Here is a 21,181-nt window from a genome sequence, read left to right on the forward strand (position 1 = left end):
CTGCAACTACTGTTTAAAGAAAAATAAGAAACAATTTACAGCCATTATTTGAATATTTGATGGGCAGGATAAAATCTTGGAATAAATTACCCTTGACCGTAATAGGGCGTGTGAATTTGGTTAAGATGGTAGTTTTAGCCAAATTTTATACATTTTTCAACAGTCTCCAGTATACTTAACTGATTCTATCTTTCAGAAACTTAATAGTTTGATATCATCATTAGTCGGGAAAAAATGGCGCCCAAGAATTCAGATCAATACCTTAGATAGGTCAAGTAAAAAAAGGGGGGATGGCACTTCCACATTTTTAATTGTACTATATGGCGGCCCACTTGGTACATATAAAGAATTGGATGGGAGATGAGCGGGTAAATCGATTGATAAGTGTTCTAATAGATCAGGTCGTTGTGGGGCACACTCCAATGCAAGTATTATTGTCTAGGAATGTCCCTCGTATAGCTCTGGCTATTATTATTTAGGCAGTTAAGATTTGGGTTCAGGCTAATAGTGTGATGGAATTTGGGGGGATAGATCCAGATACTCCTCTTACAACTTCAAAATATCTGAGTGAATTAAGATTTCTGTTATCAGATAATGTCTGGGGTTCCAGAGGCACATGTACAATTGGACAAATATACTGTTTTCAGACTTTAAAATCTTTCTCCCAACTGCGTGAAAAATTTGATATATCAGCTTAATTTTTTTACAGATATTTGCAGTTGAGGCACGCATTATCTGCCCAATTTCATGATACCTACCCAAATATCGAGGACTCACCGGTTAAAACATTACTGAGGGATCTAGGTCATGTTAAGGTTGTTTCCCGAATATATACGACATTGTTAAAAAATCAATGTAAAGATGAATTACCCAAGCTTAAGGATAAGTGAGAAGGAGATATTTGCCCAATGAGTTATGAGGCGTGGAACTTGGCGCAGGCCTCTTCTCAAGAAGCCTCAAATTCAATCAGATTTCAACAGATAAAGTTGTTTATATTACATAGGACATATCTTACTCCGATCAGATTGATGATGTTTGCAGGTAGGAACTCGGATGTATGTCCTAAGTGTGATAGTGCCTTAGGAACATTTTGGCATTTGTTGTGGGAATGTCCGTTGGTGAGTGCTTTTTGGAGTAAAGTAGCGCAGGTGTTAATAAATATGGGTATTTCCAAAAATGTAATCACCCCTAGGTTCTGCTCCTTAGGTATTCTAGAACATTATGGAATGGATAAGTACAATAAAAAATACACTATCATTCTTTGTTCACTTGCTAAAGTGGTGATCTCTAGGTTATGGATGGCCCCTGAGGGTCATGAATTATGTAGCTGGATCTCACTTATCAACTTGGCTGTAGCACATGAAAAATTAGTTTATGTCTCTCGTAAGGCAGAGAATTAATTATTAAACATCTGGCCTTGGTGGCTACATTCTAGCTATTATAAGAAGCTGGCCCCCTCTAGTTAGCTAGGTGGGAATGGGGTGAGTTAAAGTCTATGACAAGCTTTCTTTTTGTTTGGGATGCTTAGGCACTTGCACGTCACGTAAATTGGAATCAATATGCAGGCTGTTGCATTGGGTATATAGAAAGTATGGGTAATCATGCACTGGAAGGGTGTGAGATAATGGCTAATTTTGTAATTAGCCTCGAATAAGATTAAAAAGGTATGGATTGGATCACAGGAATAGTGTGTTGTGATTATAAGGTATAAATACACTATAAATTGTAAGTGATATATAGGATAGTATTGGATAGTGAATGATAATATAAAGTGTGATTCATTTAGTAATAATCATTAAATTGGTATGGGTAAATGTCAGACTATTTGCACATAGTAAATACACAGATAATATAGGTTACTAAAACATTGATATAACAGTGGGAAGCAGGATAGAAATTTGATAAAATATTGTAAGTTTGTAATGATGTAGAGCACATTATACCCAATGCAGATTTCTCACATATTAACTAGGGTATTAGTTGACATGAGTATATCTATGATTGTACATGCCCCTAAAGACTAATATGTGATGTTTAATTGATTTAAGGATTTAAACATGCATCGGCCTGGAAAAATGAAATGTTTTAATTGATTGTTATATGTATTACTGTATGTTTGTGTATCTATGTTAAAAATTTATAAAAATTACTCAACAAAAAATAAGATTTAAAATTTTTTTTATAAACTATTGGAAAATCTTAAAAAATTCTATTTATTCCACGATCCAGTAGGCATCTGTGACACCCCATCAGGGTTACCACGGACATTTTACTTGATTTTGTGCCCTTTTCCCCCTCTATGGAATGCAGCTTGGCTAAACACTTTGAGACTTCAGCAGGGAAAAGGTTAAAAACATTTTTATGTGCTGTAGCTGGCATGCGCTGGGACAGTTAACAGCTGGGTGCTGAGTCTGTTGGCAGTTGGACAGTGGCCATCTTAGGAGGATGGGTAGAGTAGAACAGCACCTTTGAGCAGAAGAGGCTGAGGTGTACCTAACCTGATTTGTTGGTGTCCCCGGGAACGGAGGAGGCTCCTAATCTAACAGGCACAAAGGTGGCTCCTCCTCTAGCAAGGCAGCCGGCGAACAGTAAGGAGGAAGAGAGGCACCTTATCAGAGTCCAGCAGCCGACAGAGAGAGTCTAAGGAGTGGTGAGCAGATTATGTCAGCCCTGAGGCAAAATAGCCATTTCTAGTGAGATCAGGGAGCCCCATTGCAGACTATACAGTCTTACACTTCAAATAGCAGGAGTCTCAGTAATTGTTGAATCATCCTGTTGACACAGACTCTCTCCTGAAATACCCTGGTATATGAGAGAACGCAGTTTTGTACATTAAATTAGCTAGCTTCTATGTTAGCAGCACCCTTTAGGAGACTGATAAGAGCCATCAAATAGCAGTAGGCACCTCTGTGCAGAAACAGACAGTCCACTATCATGTGCTGCAGTTTCCTCAGCGTACAGCCAGAACAATGTAGTGCAGTAAAGAACAATACTGTAATAGTTACACAGAAAGCTTAAAAGGATTCAGGTCTCCATATCACAGGGGCCTGCAGCAGATGTTGTACTGTCTCAGGCAGAAAGTAAATGTAACCATTGAGCACAGCAACCTTTTTGGAGCACAGGTCAGTAGCCCTGTTTCACTAGCTACATATCACAAGCCCTTTCAGTGATTGACAGAGAGAGAGTGTGCTCATAACAGGGACAGAGACACATTAGTTGCTTACTGTATACTGTGTTAACGACGAGTCAGGACCAAGTACCACAGTTGTAAGCAGTTATTGCCTGACAGCAGTGTGAATATTGCAGAGAGCTTCAATCATGGGAATAGCACCTACAATCACCTAATATAATATCCAGCTAAGCATTGCTACAGTTACAGAGCTGAGTAATGGGATTTTTCAGAGACTAGCAAGATAGACCCATACTTGCCAAAACATATTGTGGTGCACTGCAATATTAGAGATTGGTACGGTGAAAATCAATTACCTACAGGCAGGAAAGAGTTACAAACCCGCCTGGTTGGACAGGACCAGCTATACTTTATGTACTGTAATCTATCTGTTGCTACATTTATTCCAGACTTTAAACTGATCTCATGAGATAACTTTCCTAGAGAAGTGCATTAAACTCAATGTACAGTAGCTAGCTACAAAATGACAAAGGTTTTATGGGGCCCCAATTATAAGTGTATTTTAAATGTGATTATCAAATGTTGATGTTATTTCTTGTGCTTTGTTCTTTGCATGAAAAGGGTCTGTTAATAACATACATATTGAAGTTAATCTAAACTGCCATTACACAGTATGTGATAATCTCCTCAAATTCTTACAGCTGAGAAAAATTTACAGAAATGTTTGTTAAATAAAATTCATATAGAGATATTGGGTAATTAATGTCTGTGTGTAATATATCTGGAACTGCATTGTGAGTTGCTGGTGAAGTTTATTCCTGTTAGACGCTACAGACGCCAGTTCCAGGTGAGGAAAATAAAGTAGCACATTCAACCAGGGGATCAACCTTCCTAATACTTACCTGTAAATTGTTAACATTTGTGATACCAACTCCCAGGTGTCACATTTGGCGCCATCTGATGAGCAAGCTGATGAGGATTCATCAAACATAACTAGTGTAAATCCGATTACCCTGCCCTATTATGTTGGGTCCCATGGCTGGAGATGCTCAAGATTCTGAAGGGAATATATTGACAGAATTTTGGAATAAAATAGAGTCTATGTTCCGCCTGTACCCACTATCAGAGCCACAGAAAGTGGAGATACTGATCGGGCAGTTGAAAGGCAATGGCCTGGAGAGAGGTGATTTTATGGCTATCAGATAAAAAGAAAACAGTAGGCCTTATCCTGAACCAACTAGCTTACCACATTGGATACAAGAATGCGGTCTGAGCTTAAATTGGCCTTTTACACAGGATAGCAGCAGTTAGGAGAATCATTGCGTGAATTTGCACTCTACAAGAGGCGCTTCGAGAACTACAGGCCATTGATCTAACATAAGTTTGACCAACAAATGAAATATTGATTAATCAGTTTATAAAGGGGTCCCACAGTGAGTTCATGGAGACATATCTATGCCTCATTCAGCTACAGTTAACAAATAGCTAATTTATGTGCTTCAAAGAAGCTGCCGTTAAGGTGGTTGGAACATTGCAGAGGCAATATATATTCTGTCCTGAGAGATCGAGGTACCAAGAAATTAAATATTGTCCAGCGATCACAAAGCAGTAAATTATGGGTACGCACATACTGGAAGAAGCTGCTGTACATAATGCTCAGGCCCCAAAAACTGATATATGTCACAGCAATTGCGGAATCTCATGCAGCAACAGGCAAAATGCAGTGAAAAGACAGACTGGAGCATTTATGAGGGACAGCCCAGAGATGTGGACCTTTATCCTGTAGTCCCGAATCAAATTGAAGTGGTTACATGACGCCGAGAAAGATGACTTTGTAAATTATACGGCCATAAGGAAGAACAACTCCAGGAAATATTTCCGAAGCCTCGATAGCAGAGAAATGGTTGAGTTTGATGTTGTGGACGGTGAACAAGGTCCACAAGCAGCTTATGTAACTGTCCCTGATAGTGATCCGGTGCACTGCAGATCACAAGTGTTATTGGCATGATGCACGTCTCAGTGGTCCTCCACGTGATTATCAACAAAGCTACCAATACAGTAAAGGTTAAGTGGAGTACGAAGAAGCAGAAAATGTGGCAGAAGGTGCAAATCAACCACAACTTGATCGGACGAGTCGATACCCACCATACTTTTCAGAAAAACCATATGGACACACAACGATATCCTGATGTCCTAGAGCAAATTGAAACATTGAGATGAGCAGACAAGCAAATTGTGAAGGAAAGAATTGACACAGTGCAGCAGAGCCTGAAGGCTGTAAATGGACTGCAATTGCCTCCAGAGCCAGCATGTGAGGGTGAGACCAGAGTGGAGAACATCAATTGTAGTGTGGCCGACCTTCTTCAGGCAGATTCAGGTGCAGCTGACCAGGAAGGGGTCACAGAGCAAGTGATCCACACAGCCACAGCAGAAGACTTGGATGTTTCCCCAAAACCCAGTGCATCAGATTCAGTTATGTCAACGTCTGATCTCCAAGATCCTGTAATAACCTTTAGTGAAGCTAAGAAGGCCATAACGTGGCTTCCATGAGTGGCATCTCAAAGACTGCAAATACACCACAATGGCCCTCATTCCGAGTTGATCGCTTGCTAGCTACTTTTTGCAGCACTGCGATCAGGTAGTCGCCGCCTACGGGGGAGTGTATTTTCGCTTTGCAGGAGTGCGAACGCCTGTGCAGCAGAGCGGCTGCAAACACATTTTGTGCAGAACAAGACCAGCCCTATAGTTACTTATTCTGTGTGATGATTGCTGTGACGAATGACACGTTAATGACGTCAAATACCCGCTCAGCCATGCCTGCATTTTTCCAAACACTCCCAGAAAACGGGACAGAAAGAAATACTGGCGCCGGCTGGATCTCAAAATAAAGAACGGATACAGTTTTATCAAATAAAAAATGAATCATACATTTATTAAAATCAATCTAAAAATTAGAACATGTGTATTGTCAAGAGGGTAATGATAAAGGTTGAGAGTCTCTCAAATTATCTTAAGACCACTTAAGTTTCCAATAAGGCAATAAGCACTGATATTCTGACTAGGACTCAGTCCACCAAGGTATCCTCATATAGTTTCGGGTATAGATATTACCATGGTCTCAGAAGAAAGGTCCCTTGGTTCTCAATTGCAGATCGAGGTCCATTAGCAGCAGGGGAATAAACAGAGACTCCAGATGGATGCTGTTTGTAAGGATCCTGGAGGATTCAAAGTCCAAAGATTGCCAGATGGTTCAGAAAAACAGGTGCAGTGCCCGTGGTCAGAAAGGAGAAGGGCTCAACGCGTTTCGCTGGTCTGTATCACCGCCAGCTTCCTCCCAGAAAACGGTCAGTTGACACCCAGAAACCCCCACTTCCTGTCAATCTCCTTGCGATCGGCTGTGTGACTGAAAGCGTTGCTAGAACCTGTGCAAAACCACGATGCTCTTTGTACTCGTATGCCACACGTGCGCATTGCAATGCATATGCATGCGCAGTTTTGCAGTTTTTTTAACTGATCGATAAGCAGCGAACAATGGCAGCTAGTGATCAACTCGGAATGAGGGCCAATAAGCGGTGAAGAGTTTGTCTCAATTTTGCAACAGACATCAAGAAAACCAGGAAAGAGGCCCAAAGGGATTTATTCCCATTAGATACTGGCAATATTTTTGTAAGAAAGTGTAACTGATAGAAGTATTTAATGTTACAGTTGCTATATGGCAAATTGATTGTGTCGCTAATGTTTATGGTACATTTTTTAAAACTTAAAGTGTAGTGTTGAAAGGTATGGCAGAACTTCTTGTAATGTTATTTAAGTTAAATATACAGTAGTGTCATGTAAAAACTTGCCCTTATTTATCAATGAGTGATAAATTTCACTGTGAATGATAAATTGTACTAGACAATCAGCTCCTCACTGCCATGTTACAGACTGTGTTTGAAAAATGACAGTTAAGAGCGGATTCGCTGGTTCAATTTATCACTCACAGTGAAATTTATCACTCATTGATAAATAAGGGCATGTATTTGAATTTCACAGCTGCAAGGTTGTTTACTGATATGGGTAGGGACATGCATAATTGTAGCGGCTTGTATGTGACACCCCATCAGGTTTTCTACCGACATTTAACTTGTTTCTGTGCCCTTTTCTCATTCTACAGAATGCAGCCTGGCTAAACGCTTTGAGACTTTGACAGGGAAAGGATTAAGAATACTTTCTGTGTTGTAGCTGGCATGCTCTGGGACAGTTAACAGCCGGGTTCTAAGTCAGTTGGCAGTTGGACGGCGACGATCTTAGGAGGATGGGTAGAGTGGAACAGCACCTTGGAGCAGATGTGGCAGAGGTGTACCTAACCTGCTTTGGTGCTGTCCCCGGGACTGGAGGAGGCTCCTAATCTGACAGGCACAAAGGAGGTCCCTCTTCTAGCAAGGCAGAATAACACTAGACACCTTTGTGCAGAAACAGACAGTCCGATATCACATGCTGCAGTTTCCTCAGTGCACAGCCAGAACTTTGTAGTGCAGTAAGGAACAATACTGTCATAGTTACACAGAAAGCTTAAAAGGATTCAGGTCTCCATATCACAGGGACCTGCAGCGGATGTTGTACTCTGTCTCAGACAGAGAGTAAATGTAACCATTGAGCACAGCAACCTTTTTGGAGCACAGGTCAGTAGCCCTGTTTCACAAACTACACACCACAAGCCCTTCCAGTGATTGAGTGCTCATAGCAAGGACAGACACACCTCAGCTGCTTACTGTATACTGTGTTTAATGACGAGTCAGGACCAAGTGCCCCAGTTGTAAGCAGTTATTGCCTGACACAGCAGCGTGTATATTGCAGAGAGCTTCCATTATTGGAATAGTACCTACAATCACCTAATATAATATTCAGCTAAGCATTGCTACAGTTACAGTGCCGAGTAATGAGATTTTTCAAAGACTAGCAAGATAATATAGTATAAAAAGTTTTATGAATTGCAGGTCCACATATATTATATATGTTTTACAGTGTATAAGTGGACTACAATATGTGGGACGCACCACTCGGGCGCTCCACATAAGATTCATGGAACATAAGCGTCAAATAGATAAAAAAATAGGAAATACTCATCTTTATCGGCATATTATAGGATGTGGGGAAGGAAAGAGTGAAAACATCAAGATTACTGCAATAGAACAGGTGGCGGTGACAAATAGAGGAGGAGATAGATATAGACGGTTATGTAAGAAGGAAGCCTTCTGGATATTTAATCTTAAAACTCTGATCCCGCAGGGACTTAATGATTCGGTGGAGCTTAATAAAATATAACATATGAAAATAATATGGGTGGATATATGCCTTTTTGTGGTATCGAGAAATGGAGGTGGAGACTGTTTTTATGCATATGTATGGATGATGTTATATGGGGGCCATTGTGAGCATAAGGGAGTAGAGATTTAATATCCCCCATATATATATATGTATATAGAAAACAATCCAACAATGTGGAGGTGCACTCATCCAATAACAAGGTTTCAGACAGCTTCAGTTTTTCACAGTGGTTTTATTGTAGTCGATATCAGGCTTATTTCGGTCGACGTTTCGATCCTCTGCTTAGGATCTTTAAAGATCCTAAGCAGAGGATCGAAACGTCGACCGAAATAAGCCTGATATCGACTACAATAAAACCACTGTGAAAAACTGAAGCTGTCTGAAACCTTGTTATTGGATGAGTGCACCTCCACATTGTTGGATTGTTTTCTATTATTGTGGTCTCACCCTTCTAGGGAGATTCTCACTAGGAGCACCCCATTATTGCTAATATTATGAGATGTGAGTGCAGGATACACCGTGCTTTGTATATATATATATATGTACATATGTTTACATGCGTGTATGTGTATATATATATATATATGTGTTAGATGGATATATTAATATTATAATTTAAAATGGGGTGAGCATTGGTCATTTTATTAATTAATTTTGGTTGTCTTGGGGTGATAATAATAATAGTTTCCCCCTATATATCTATCATATACATGCGTATATGTATTTATATGTGTAATATAGATAAATTTCCCTATGTGGGTAGGTGTACGCATATGCACATATATAGAATATTATAATTGCGGTGGTGGATGAACATCAGAGTATATATATGGGTCAATAAATATGAGGGGTTAAATGTGTATAATATAAATGTAATGTATTTCATAACAATGGTAGCTTTTTAAAAATGAAGTGTGGAATACATGCATTAGTAGTTTATTGAAATCAAAGATGGCCACCGGAACCCAAAACGAGGCTTAGTTTCCTAAGACATATTTTTCAACTATTTCCGGATATGAAAACGAGGTTTGGTATGGGCTGTTAAAATGGCCGCTGCAGTCTATAAAAGGAATGGACTGAAAGTGAGGCCTGGAACGCACGAGCGAGTGCGCATGCGCAAACCGGCGCGGGAATTACAAATTACAGGGCCTATATAAACGGGGCCCACTAAACACAGTCATTCGAACTGAGGAAGCCGCCGATGTGCTAGAAGGCGGAGAAACGCGTTTTCGAGTTGACTGAGTCAGGCTGTATCACCTCCATTCATTGTGATTTGGAATCCAGTTTAGATCCACGGCATAATCGTCAGTGTACCTGTAATAGCAGCTAACCACCAGCAGAGGGAGCCGGAGCACTGTGGATGCCTGTGAAAAGATTCATCCTCCAGATAAGTCTGCACTAAAACGGAACAAGCACCAGCAGAGGGAGTGGAATCATGGATCACCATAAATTTGAAACCAGCTGGAGGTGATATAAATGTCAAACATGCATGACAATATCTAATTATATAAATCAGTGTGTGCACATATTCCTAGAAAATATCTCACGCAATTTTGGGGACATATGAACACCTAGTGTTTGAAGATCAGCCCATACCACTTTATATATATGATTCAGTGGACATTAGCAGGAAATATCTATACATCAAGTTTTAATTGATTGTTTCATGGCTTATAGTAATCATGGATTGCAAATTGGGGGTAATATATGAGCTTATGAATTGATCTGATGTTCATTTAATAATGGTTGTTTGATTGAATACCTTTCTGTGTTGCAGCATATATATGTGAGTTTTGAGTTTTAAAAAAAATAAAATAAATCATATGAAATTTTATTATATATTTATGTGGTCTCCATTGATTGGTGCAGACAGCGCCCCTCTTCATTTGCAAGGAGTTCTCCTATGCAAAGTAGTGGTGTTTTGTTACTAGCAAGATAGACCCATACTAGCCAAAACATATTGTGCTGCACTGTTATAGGAGAGATTGTTACGGTGAAAAGTAATTGCCTATAGACAGGAAAGAGTTGCAAACCTGAATGGTTGGACAGGACCAGCTATACTTTATTTATGTACTGTAATCTTTCCATTGCTACATTTATCCCAGACTTTTAACTGATTTCATGCGTTAACTTTCCTAGAGAAGTACACTAAACTCAATGTAGCTAGCTACAAAAAAAGGTTTTTATGGGGCCCCAATTATAAGAGTATTTTAAATGTGATTGTCAAATGTTGATGTTATTTCTTGTGCTTTGTTCTTTGCATGAAAAGGTTATGTGAATAACATACATATTGAAGTTAATCTAAACTGCCATATGTGATAATCTCCTAAAGTCTTTACAGCTGAGAAACATTTACAGAAATATTTCAGTTGTATGAAATTTATATAGAAATATTGTGTTGTTGTTATTATTAGTGTATGTGTACTATGGCCCTCATTCCGAGTTGTTCGCTCGCAAGGCAATTTTAGCAGTATTGCACACGCTAAGCCGCCGCCTACTGGGAGTGAATCTTAGCTTCTTAAAATTGCGAACGATGTATTCGCAATATTGCGATTACACACCTCGTAGCAGTTTCAGAGTAGCTTCAGACTTACTCGGCATCTGCGATCAGTTCAGTGCTTGTCGTCCCTGGTTTGACGTCACAAACACTCCCAGCGTTCGCCCAGACACTCCTCCGTTTCTCCGGCCACTCCTGCGTTTTTTCCGGAAACGGTAGCGTTTTTTCCCACACGCCCATAAAACGGCCTGTTTCCGCCCAGTAACACCCATTTCCTGTCAATACATTACGATCGCCAGAACGATGAAAAAGCCGTGAGTAAAATTACTAAGTGCATAGCAAATTTACTTGTCGCAGTGCAGACATTGCGCATGCGCATTAAGTGGAAAAACGCTGCGATGCGAAGATTTTTACCGAGCGATCAACTCGGAATGAGGGCCTATATCTGGAACTGTATTGTGAGTTGCTGATGAAACTTATTTCTGTTAGAGGTTACAGACACCAGGTCCAGGTGAGGAATACCAGAAGAAATAAAGTAGCACATTCAACCAGGGCATCAACCTTCCTAATACTTACCTGTAAATTGTTAACATTTGTGATACCAACTCCCAGGTGTCACACATCCATTTTCAATCCTAGGTGCCCACCACCAGCTGACCACCCTCTTGCACGCATATTAGAGTTGTTTCTAAATACCTTCCAGAAGGTGTTCTTTGTTGCACACAGGTTTCTGAAAGCCTCATATTGGAATTATTTCCGATTGTCCTGAACATTCAGGACATGGAGCAGACAAACCAGTTGCCGATGTTGGGTGATTTTCTAAGAATGTAAAGAAAGATTCTAATTTTTTTAATAATTCAAAGAAGAAAAATAGGATTACAAGAAATACCTTTGGGAAGAATGGAGGCAGGATCATGAGTACAGTATATGTAACATGCCTTCAACTTAAGCAATCATTTTTGGATTAATTTTCTCTTTATTTTTCCTCCCAGGAGACCCAATGAAAATCATCTGGAGGACCTCCACAAGTTCCATGCTTGTGGTGCAGTTCTTTGAACTTTTTTTTTGGTGCTACATCTACAGTCATTATAGCGTTTTTTTTTTTAAAGATGTCTAGATCTTGTGGATTACCAGATGTGACTGTAACTTGGGAAGCAATGGCCTTCCATTTGGCTTTTGTCTCTTTTGATGATGTTTTAGAAGCACCCCGTCTATCAAGGCAAAATTTTCATGGTTTGTAAGTATTGTGCTTCTTTTAGTGTACCCAGTTGAAACTTCAGAACATTCCTATTTAGGAGATCTGCATTCTTCATTCATTCCCTTAAATAAGAAGAAATAATACCTAGGTACAGTATTTGAGGAAGTGTACTGTAGGTGTACCCAGGGGGTGTCAGAATGCCTAGGTATGTGAGGAAGGGGATGTGGTTAGGTCTCCGGCACCCGGGATATGGCGGTCAGCATACCGATGCCCTGAATACTCACAATGCCGCCAGCTGGAATCCTGCTAACTGGGGCTATTCCTACTTGTGGGTGTCCAAGGGGATTCGTTGAGCTCGCTCCCTCCACTGACATTCTTGCAGTTGGAATCCCGGCCGCCAGCAATGTATACTATAACCGTGAGGAAGTATTTCTAGGTGTCTTTTATCTTTGTAAGCACTGTAGTCAGATTGCATACAAGTGAAGCAAAAATCGCTACATGGGGCCTATAAGGGGAGATGGTTGGGCATGTGGTCGCATTGTATGGACAGAGGGGTGGCTATAGGGGCCTATAAGGGGTGTTTGTTGGGCAAGTGGTCACATGTTAGGGGCTAAAGGGTGGCTATAGGGACATATAAGGGGGAAAAATGCCCATGTGGTCGCATGGTTTGGGATGAGGGGTGGCTATAGCGACCCATATAGCCTCACCAGACATTAGGGTGCAGGGGTGCAATGGTACTTAGCAAAACAAATTACACAGACTCTTATGCTGATCACAACTGCTGCTGTTGTCACTGCTGTGAACTTGCAAACAGATCCAAATGGACCTACAAACTAACGTTGCAGACTGTAGGCTGATCAAAATGGTAGCTTGTCAATGCCTAGAAAGCTCCTTTAAACGGTGATAAAACTGTAGGAATGTGATAAGCCACTACCCCTGAATGCACGATTGGTCAGTTTTTGTGAAAATATGCCAGAATCTCACTTCTAATTGGATAGCTGCGATAAAGCGAAAGCAGTAGTTTTAATGCAATGACCGCAATAACTAGGAGCTTGCGAAGGTGTCATGGTTATGGCGGATAATAGGATATCCCCTTAGTGTTCTTTCTTTTTGGGCACTGGTTTGTCTGTTTAAAAGGTGACAACTCTACCTATTTTCTTTTTCTTATACTTTCTGCTCCTTGGACCACCTTTAATAGATGTTATAGTACTATCATGATTGGCAACAGCCACAACACTAGTACTGGTTTGCTATTCCTGCTCTTCTATCACCTGATGAATTTCAACTCACCTTGCTTTTAGTAACAGTAACGGTGGCACCTACTGAATGTTATTTTTTAAGTACAGTGCCTGAACAGCACCCTTTTTTATTATGATTTTCCTAACACTGACACAGTCACAGTGCTGTAGCTCACGGCCCTTCACTGATGACACAGAGTCTGACGGTGACACTGTCACGTGGTTATCACGGTAGCTCTTCTCTTTATTAATATTAGTAATAGTTACAGAAGCCCTTTATCACACTACTGCAGCCCACAGTCCTTCACTGATGACACAGAGTCTGCGTGTTATATTGTATCCTACTGCCCCTAATCACAGTCATAGTAGCCCTAAATCATACTGCAGCCGCCCCCACTACCCTCTCCCTGTGGAGTTCTGTGTAAAATGGTGCCCAAATCATGAGGGAGGTACTTTTATCGAATTGGATATCGTTATTGGATTCAAGTCTGGTGGGAAATACAGAGTTGAACGCGGAAGTACTTAGAAATTTTAAATTCCAGTGGTTTCGGTTTCCATGGAACATGGGAGACTTTGATGTACCTGATATAAACTGGGGAGGTGTATGTTGCAAGTTCCACTAGAAGTAGGGACATTCTGATTTCCACCAATTGCAGGGAGCATCCCTCCATGAAGCCTACTCGGAAAGACAAAATATTAGATTTAATACGTACAAATGGAGACAGAATATCTGACGTAAAGTGGGTGAAAACCTGGGATGCAGTGATCATCAAGCAGTAGGGTTCAGAATAATGATAGGGACTCACTCATTCGATGCAAAAACAAAGGTGGGATACAACAAACGATTGATGACCTAGGTAGACTAAAGGAATAGTCAAGAATGTGACAATTACCGTTTAAAGCCAAAAAATGCAAAATCATACACTTGCGTTTCAAAAATCCAAAAGCTAAATATAGTATTAATGACACAATACTGGAAACTACTGAGGAGGAAAGGGATCTAAGAGTCACCAGGTAAGCAATATAACAAAGTAATGAGGAAGGCAAATCAGATGCTTGGTTGCATAGGTAGAGGAATCAGCAGCAGGAAAAAAATAAGAAATAATGCCACTGTATAGGTCATTGGTACTCATCTAGAATAGAAATACATTGGGAATAAACCCCTGGTGTCCCCCAGCATACACATACTAACACTTTACATTCTCGCATTGTGCTCCCCTGGGGTAAGTGGCCTTTGCCGGTTCATGGGGTTCTGCACCCCGGGTCCAGACCCAGAGTTAGGGACCACTAGCATTAGAGGATCCTTGTCGGGCCTGGTGGCTTGTCACGCGTTTTACGTTTGCAAACTGTATGTAACTAAGACCTCTGGATTTCTATTCTATTTTTTTATATATAGATATATATTATATATATATATATATTTCTCTAACGTCCTAGTGGATGCTGGGGACTCCGAAAGGACCATGGGGAATAGCGGCTCCGCAGGAGACTGGGCACAAAGTAAAATTTTTATTACTAGCTGGTGTGCACTGGCTCCTCCCCCTATGACCCTCCTCCAAGCCTCAGTTAAGATTTTGTGCCCGAACGAGAAGGGTGCAATCTAGGTGGCTCTCCTGAGCTGCTTAGAGTAAAAGTTTAAATAGGTTTGTTTATTTTCAGTGAGACCTGCTGGCAACAGGCTCACTGCATCGAGGGACTAAGGGGAGAAGAAGCGAACTCACCTGCGTGCAGAGTGGATTGGGCTTCTTAGGCTACTCGACATTAGCTCCAGAGGGACGATCACAGGCCCAGCCATGGATGGGTCCCGGAGCCGCGCCGCCGGCCCCCTTACAGAGCCAGAAGAGTGAAGAGGTCCGGAAAATCGGCGGCAGAAGACGTCCTGTCTTCAATAAGGTAGCGCACAGCACCGCAGCTGTGCGCCATTGCTCTCAGCACACTTCACAGTCCGGTCACTGAGGGTGCAGGGCGCTGGGGGGGGGCGCCCTGGGACGCAATGAAAATACCTTAAATGGCTAAAAATACATCACATATAGCTCCTGGGCTATATGGATGTATTTAACCCCTGCCAGTTTTCCACAAAAAAGCGGGAGAAAGGCCGCCGAAAAAGGGGCGGAGCCTATCTCCTCAGCACACAAGCGCCATTTTTTCCTCACAGCTCCGTTGGAGGAAGGCTCCCTGACTCTTCCCTGCAGTCCTGCACAACAGAAACAGGGTAAAACAAGAGAGGGGGGGCACTAAATTGGCATATTAATATATACAGCAGCTATATTAGGGAAAAACACTTATATAAGGTTATCCCTATATATATATATATATAGCGCTCTGGTGTGTGCTGGCAAACTCTCCCTCTGTCTCCCCAAAGGGCTAGTGGGGTCCTGTCCTCTATCAGAGCATTCCCTGTGTGTGTGCTGTGTGTCGGTACGCTGTGTCGACATGTATGAGGAGGAAAATGGTGTGGAGGCGGAGCAATTGCCTGTGTTAGTGATGTCACCCCCTAGGGAGTCGACACCTGACTGGATGGTCTTATGGAAAGAATTACGTGATAGTGTCGGCACTTTACAAAAGACTGTTGACGACATGAGACAGCCGGCAAATCAGTTGATACCTGTACAGGCGTCTCAAACACCGTCAGGGGCTATAAAACGCCCGTTACCTCAGGTCGATACAGACACGGACACTGACTCCAGTGTCGACGGTGAGGAAACAAACGTATTTTCCAGTAGGGCCACACGTTACATGATCACGGCAATGAAGGAGGTTTTGAACATTTCTGATACTACAAGTACCACAAAAAAGGGTATTATGTGGGGTGTGAAAAAACTACCCGTAGTTTTTCCTGAATCAGATGAATTAAATGAGGTGTGTGATGATGCGTGGGTTTCCCCCGATAAAAAACTGCTAATTTCTAAAAAATTATTGGCATTATACCCTTTCCCGCCAGAGGTTAGGGCGCGTTGGGAAACACCCCCTAGCGTAGATAAGGCGCTCACACGCTTATCAAAACAAGTGGCGTTACCGTCCCCTGATACGGCCGCCCTCAAGGAACCAGCTGATAGGAAGCTGGAAAATATCCTTAAAAGTATATACACACATACTGGTATTATACTGCGACCAGCAATCGCCTCAGCCTGGATGTGCAGTGCTGGGGTGGCTTGGTCGGATTCCCTGACTGAAAATATTGATACCCTGGACAGGGACAATATATTATTGACTATAGAGCATTTAAAGGATGCATTTCTATATATGCGAGATGCACAGAGGGATATTTGCACTCTGGCATCAAGAGTAAGTGCAATGTCCATTTCTGCCAGAAGAGGATTATGGACGCGACAGTGGTCAGGGGATGCGGATTCCAAACGGCATATGGAAGTATTGCCGTATAAAGGGGAGGAGTTATTTGGGGTCGGTCTATCGGACCTGGTGGCCACGGCAACGGCTGGAAAATCCACCTTTTTACCCCAAGTCACCTCGCAGCAGAAAAAGATACCGTCTTTTCAGGCTCAGTCCTTTCGTCCCCATAAGGGCAAGCGGGCAAAAGGCCACTCATATCTGCCCCGGGGCAGAGGAAGGGGAAAAAGACTGCAGCAAACAGCCTCTTCCCACGAACAGAAGCCCTCCCCCGCTTCTGCCAAGTCCTCAGCATGACGCTGGGGCCTTACAAGCGGACTCAGGCAAGGTGGGGGCCCGTCTCAAGAATTTCAGCGCGCAGTGGGCACACTCGCAAGTGGACCCCTGGATCCTGCAGGTAGTATCTCAGGGGTACAAATTGGAATTCGAGACGTCTCCCCCTCGCCGGTTCCTGAAGTCTGCTTTACCAACGTCTCCCCCCGACAGGGAGGCGGTATTGGAAGCCATTCACAAGCTGTATTCCCAGCAGGTGATAATCAAGGTACCCCTCCTACAACAGGGAAAGGGGTATTATTCCACGCTGTTTGTGGTACCGAAGCCGGACGGCTCGGTGAGACCCATTTTAAATCTGAAATCCTTGAACACTTACATAAAAAGGTTCAAGTTCAAGATGGAGTCACTCAGAGCAGTGATAGCGAACCTGGAAGAAGGGGACTATATGGTGTCTCTGGACATCAAGGATGCTTACCTCCATGTCCCAATTTGCCCTTCTCACCAAGGGTACCTCAGGTTTGTGGTACAGAACTGTCACTATCAGTTTCAGACGCTGCCGTTTGGATTGTCCACGGCACCCCGGGTCTTTACCAAGGTAATGGCCGAAATGATGATTCTTCTTCGAAGAAAAGGCGTCTTAATTATCCCTTACTTGGACGATCTCCTGATAAGGGCAAGGTCCAGAGAACAGTTAGAGGTCGGAGTAGCACTATCTCAAGTAGTACTACGACAGCACGGATGGATTCTAAATATTCCAAAATCGCAGCTGATTCCGACGACACGTCTGCTGTTCCTAGGGATGATTCTGGACACAGTACAGAAAAAGGTGTTTCTCCCGGAGGAGAAAGCTAAGGAGTTATCCGACCTAGTCAGGAACCTCCTAAGACCAGGCCAAGTGTCAGTACATCAATGCACAAGGGTCCTGGGAAAGATGGTGGCTTCTTACGAAGCGATTCCATTCGGCAGATTCCACGCAAGAACTTTTCAGTGGGATCTGCTGGACAAATGCTCCGGATCGCATCTTCAAATGCATCAGCGGATAACCCTGTCTCCAAGTACAAGGGTGTCTCTCCTGTGGTGGTTACAGAGTGCTCATCTCCTAGAGGGCCGCAGATTCGGCATTCAGGATTGGGTCCTGGTGACCACGGATGCCAGCCTGAGAGGCTGGGGAGCAGTCACACAGGGAAGAAATTTCCAGGGCTTGTGGTCAAGCATGGAAACGTCACTTCACATAAATATCCTGGAACTAAGGGCCATTTACAATGCCCTAAGTCAGGCAAGACCTCTGCTTCAAGGTCAGCCGGTGTTGATCCAGTCGGACAACATCACGGCAGTCGCCCACGTAAACAGACAGGGCGGCACAAGAAGCAGGAGGGCAATGATGGAAGTGGCAAGGATTCTTCGCTGGGCGGAGAATCATGTGATAGCACTGTCAGCAGTGTTCATTCCGGGAGTGGACAACTGGGAAGCAGACTTCCTCAGCAGACACGATCTTCACCCGGGGGAGTGGGGACTTCACCCAGAAGTCTTCCACATGATTGTGAACCGTTGGGAAAAACCAAAGGTGGACATGATGGCGTCCCGCCTCAACAAAAAACTGGACAGATATTGCGCCAGGTCAAGGGACCCTCAGGCAATAGCTGTGGACGCTCTGGTAACACCGTGGGTGTACCAGTCAGTGTATGTGTTCCCTCCTCTTCCTCTCATACCAAAAGTACTGAGAATCATAAGAAGGAGAGGAGTAAAGACTATACTCGTGGCTCCGGATTGGCCAAGAAGGACTTGGTACCCGGAAATTCAAGAGATGCTCACGGAAGACCCGTGGCCTCTACCTCTAAGAAAGGACCTGCTCCAGCAGGGACCATGTCTGTTCCAAGACTTACCGCGGCTGCGATTGACGGCATGGCGGTTGAACGCCGGATCCTGAAGGAAAAAGGCATTCCGGATGAAGTCATCCCTACCCTGATCAAAGCCAGGAAGGATGTAACCATACAACATTATCACCGTATTTGGCGTAAATATGTTGCGTGGTGCGAGGCCAGGAAGGCCCCTACAGAGAAATTTCAACTGGGTCGTTTCCTGCATTTCCTGCAAACAGGACTGTCTATGGGCCTCAAATTAGGGTCCATTAAGGTTCAAATTTCGGCCCTGTCAATATTCTTCCAAAAAGAACTGGCTTCTGTTCCTGAAGTTCAGACGTTTGTCAAGGGAGTACTGCATATACAGCCTCCTTTTGTGCCTCCAGTGGCACCTTGGGATCTCAATGTAGTTTTGGGATTCCTAAAATCACATTGGTTTGAACCACTCACCACTGTGGACTTAAAATATCTCACATGGAAAGTGGTAATGCTGTTAGCCCTGGCTTCAGCCAGGCGTGTCTCAGAATTGGCGGCTTTATCCTATAAAAGCCCTTACCTAATTTTTCATACGGACAGGGCAGAATTGAGGACTCATCCTCAATTTCTTCCTAAGGTGGTTTCAGCATTTCACTTAAACCAGCCTATTGTGGTGCCTGCGGCTACTAGGGACTTGGAGGATTCCAAGTTGCTGGACGTAGTCAGGGCCCTGAAAATATATGTTTCCAGGACGGCTGGAGTCAGAAAATCTGATTCGCTGTTTATCCTGTATGCACCCAGCAAGCTGGGTGCTCCTGCTTCTAAGCAGACGATTGCTCGTTGGATTTGTAGTACAATTCAGCTTGCACATTCTGTGGCAGGCCTGCCACAGCCAAAATCTGTAAAAGCCCATTCCACACGGAAAGTGGGCTCATCTTGGGCGGCTGCCCGAGGGGTCTCGGCTTTACAACTTTGCCGAGCAGCTACTTGGTCAGGGGCAAACACGTTTGCTAAATTCTACAAATTTGATACCCTGGCTGAGGAGGACCTGGAGTTCTCTCATTCGGTGCTGCAGAGTCATCCGCACTCTCCCGCCCGTTTGGGAGCTTTGGTATAATCCCCATGGTCCTTTCGGAGTCCCCAGCATCCACTAGGACGTTAGAGAAAATAAGAATTTACTTACCGATAATTCTATTTCTCATAGTCCGTAGTGGATGCTGGGCGCCCATCCCAAGTGCGGATTGTCTGCATTACTTGTACATAGTTATTGTTACAAAAATCGGGTTATTGTTGTTGTGAGCCATCTTTTCAGAGGCTCCTTCTGTTATCATGCTGTTAACTGGGTTCAGATCACAAGTTGTACGGTGTGATTGGTGTGGCTGGTATGAGTCTTACCCGGGATTCAAAATCCTTCCTTATTGTGTACGCTCGTCCGGGCACAGTATCCTAACTGAGGCTTGGAGGAGGGTCATAGGGGGAGGAGCCAGTGCACACCAGCTAGTCCTAAAGCTTTTAATTTGTGCCCAGTCTCCTGCGGAGCCGCTATTCCCCATGGTCCTTTCGGAGTCCCCAGCATCCACTACGGACTATGAGAAATAGAATTATCGGTAAGTAAATTCTTATTATTTATTAGTCTTTCATGTCTTGGTTCAGACACAGCTCAGTGTGCCGAGGGACACCAGGGGTTAATCCCCAATGTATTTCTCTCAGACTACCCGCTCCCTTTCATGCACCTGAATTGTGTTTCCTAATTGATTTGAGCAGTTTATATTTTACTCATCTAGAATACTGTGTTCAATTCTGGAGGCCATATCTTCAGAAGGATATTAATACATTAGAGACTATACAAAGAAGGGCAACTAAAATGGCGCATGGCTTCCATCACAAAACTTACTTAGAAATACTAAGAGATCTTAACATGTATAGTTTAGAGTAGAGAAGGGAAAGGGGGACATGATAGAAACTTTCAAATATATCAGGGGTTTTAACAAGGTCAAAGAAGGGAAACATTCTTCAAAAGAAAAGAAGTATTATTACACGAGGACATGCACTGAAATTAGATGGAGGTACATTAGATTCATGGTAAACTTGGGGAAACAATTACTTCATAGAAAAGGAAGTGAATAAGTGGAATAGCCTCCCAGCAGAGGTGATAGAGGCTAAGACAGTAGAGCAATTTAAACATACATAGTTAAAGAAATAAAGGTCAAATAGTGTTTGAGGTAAAAATATGGTTAAAAAAGGGGCAGACTAGATGGGCTAAGTGGTTCTTATCTGCTATCAAATCCTGTGTTTCTTTGAACCACACAGCTCTTCACTCCAGTAGGTGAAATGTAAATAAATGTGTGTCAG

General features: G+C 42.8%; 1 long non-coding RNA gene across 1 annotated transcript; it reads left to right on the forward strand.

Moving 5' to 3' along the window:
* Nucleotides 1–2,391: 2,391 nt before the first annotated feature.
* Nucleotides 2,392–8,450, forward strand: LOC135046198 (uncharacterized). Its single transcript, XR_010238907.1, has 2 exons — nt 2,392–2,650; nt 7,287–8,450. It is a non-coding gene; the product is annotated as an uncharacterized LOC135046198 (long non-coding RNA).
* Nucleotides 8,451–21,181: the final 12,731 nt, after the last annotated feature.

Source organism: Pseudophryne corroboree, chromosome 1 (genome assembly GCF_028390025.1).
Source record: "Pseudophryne corroboree isolate aPseCor3 chromosome 1, aPseCor3.hap2, whole genome shotgun sequence".
Classification (NCBI taxonomy): Eukaryota; Metazoa; Chordata; class Amphibia; order Anura; family Myobatrachidae; genus Pseudophryne; species Pseudophryne corroboree.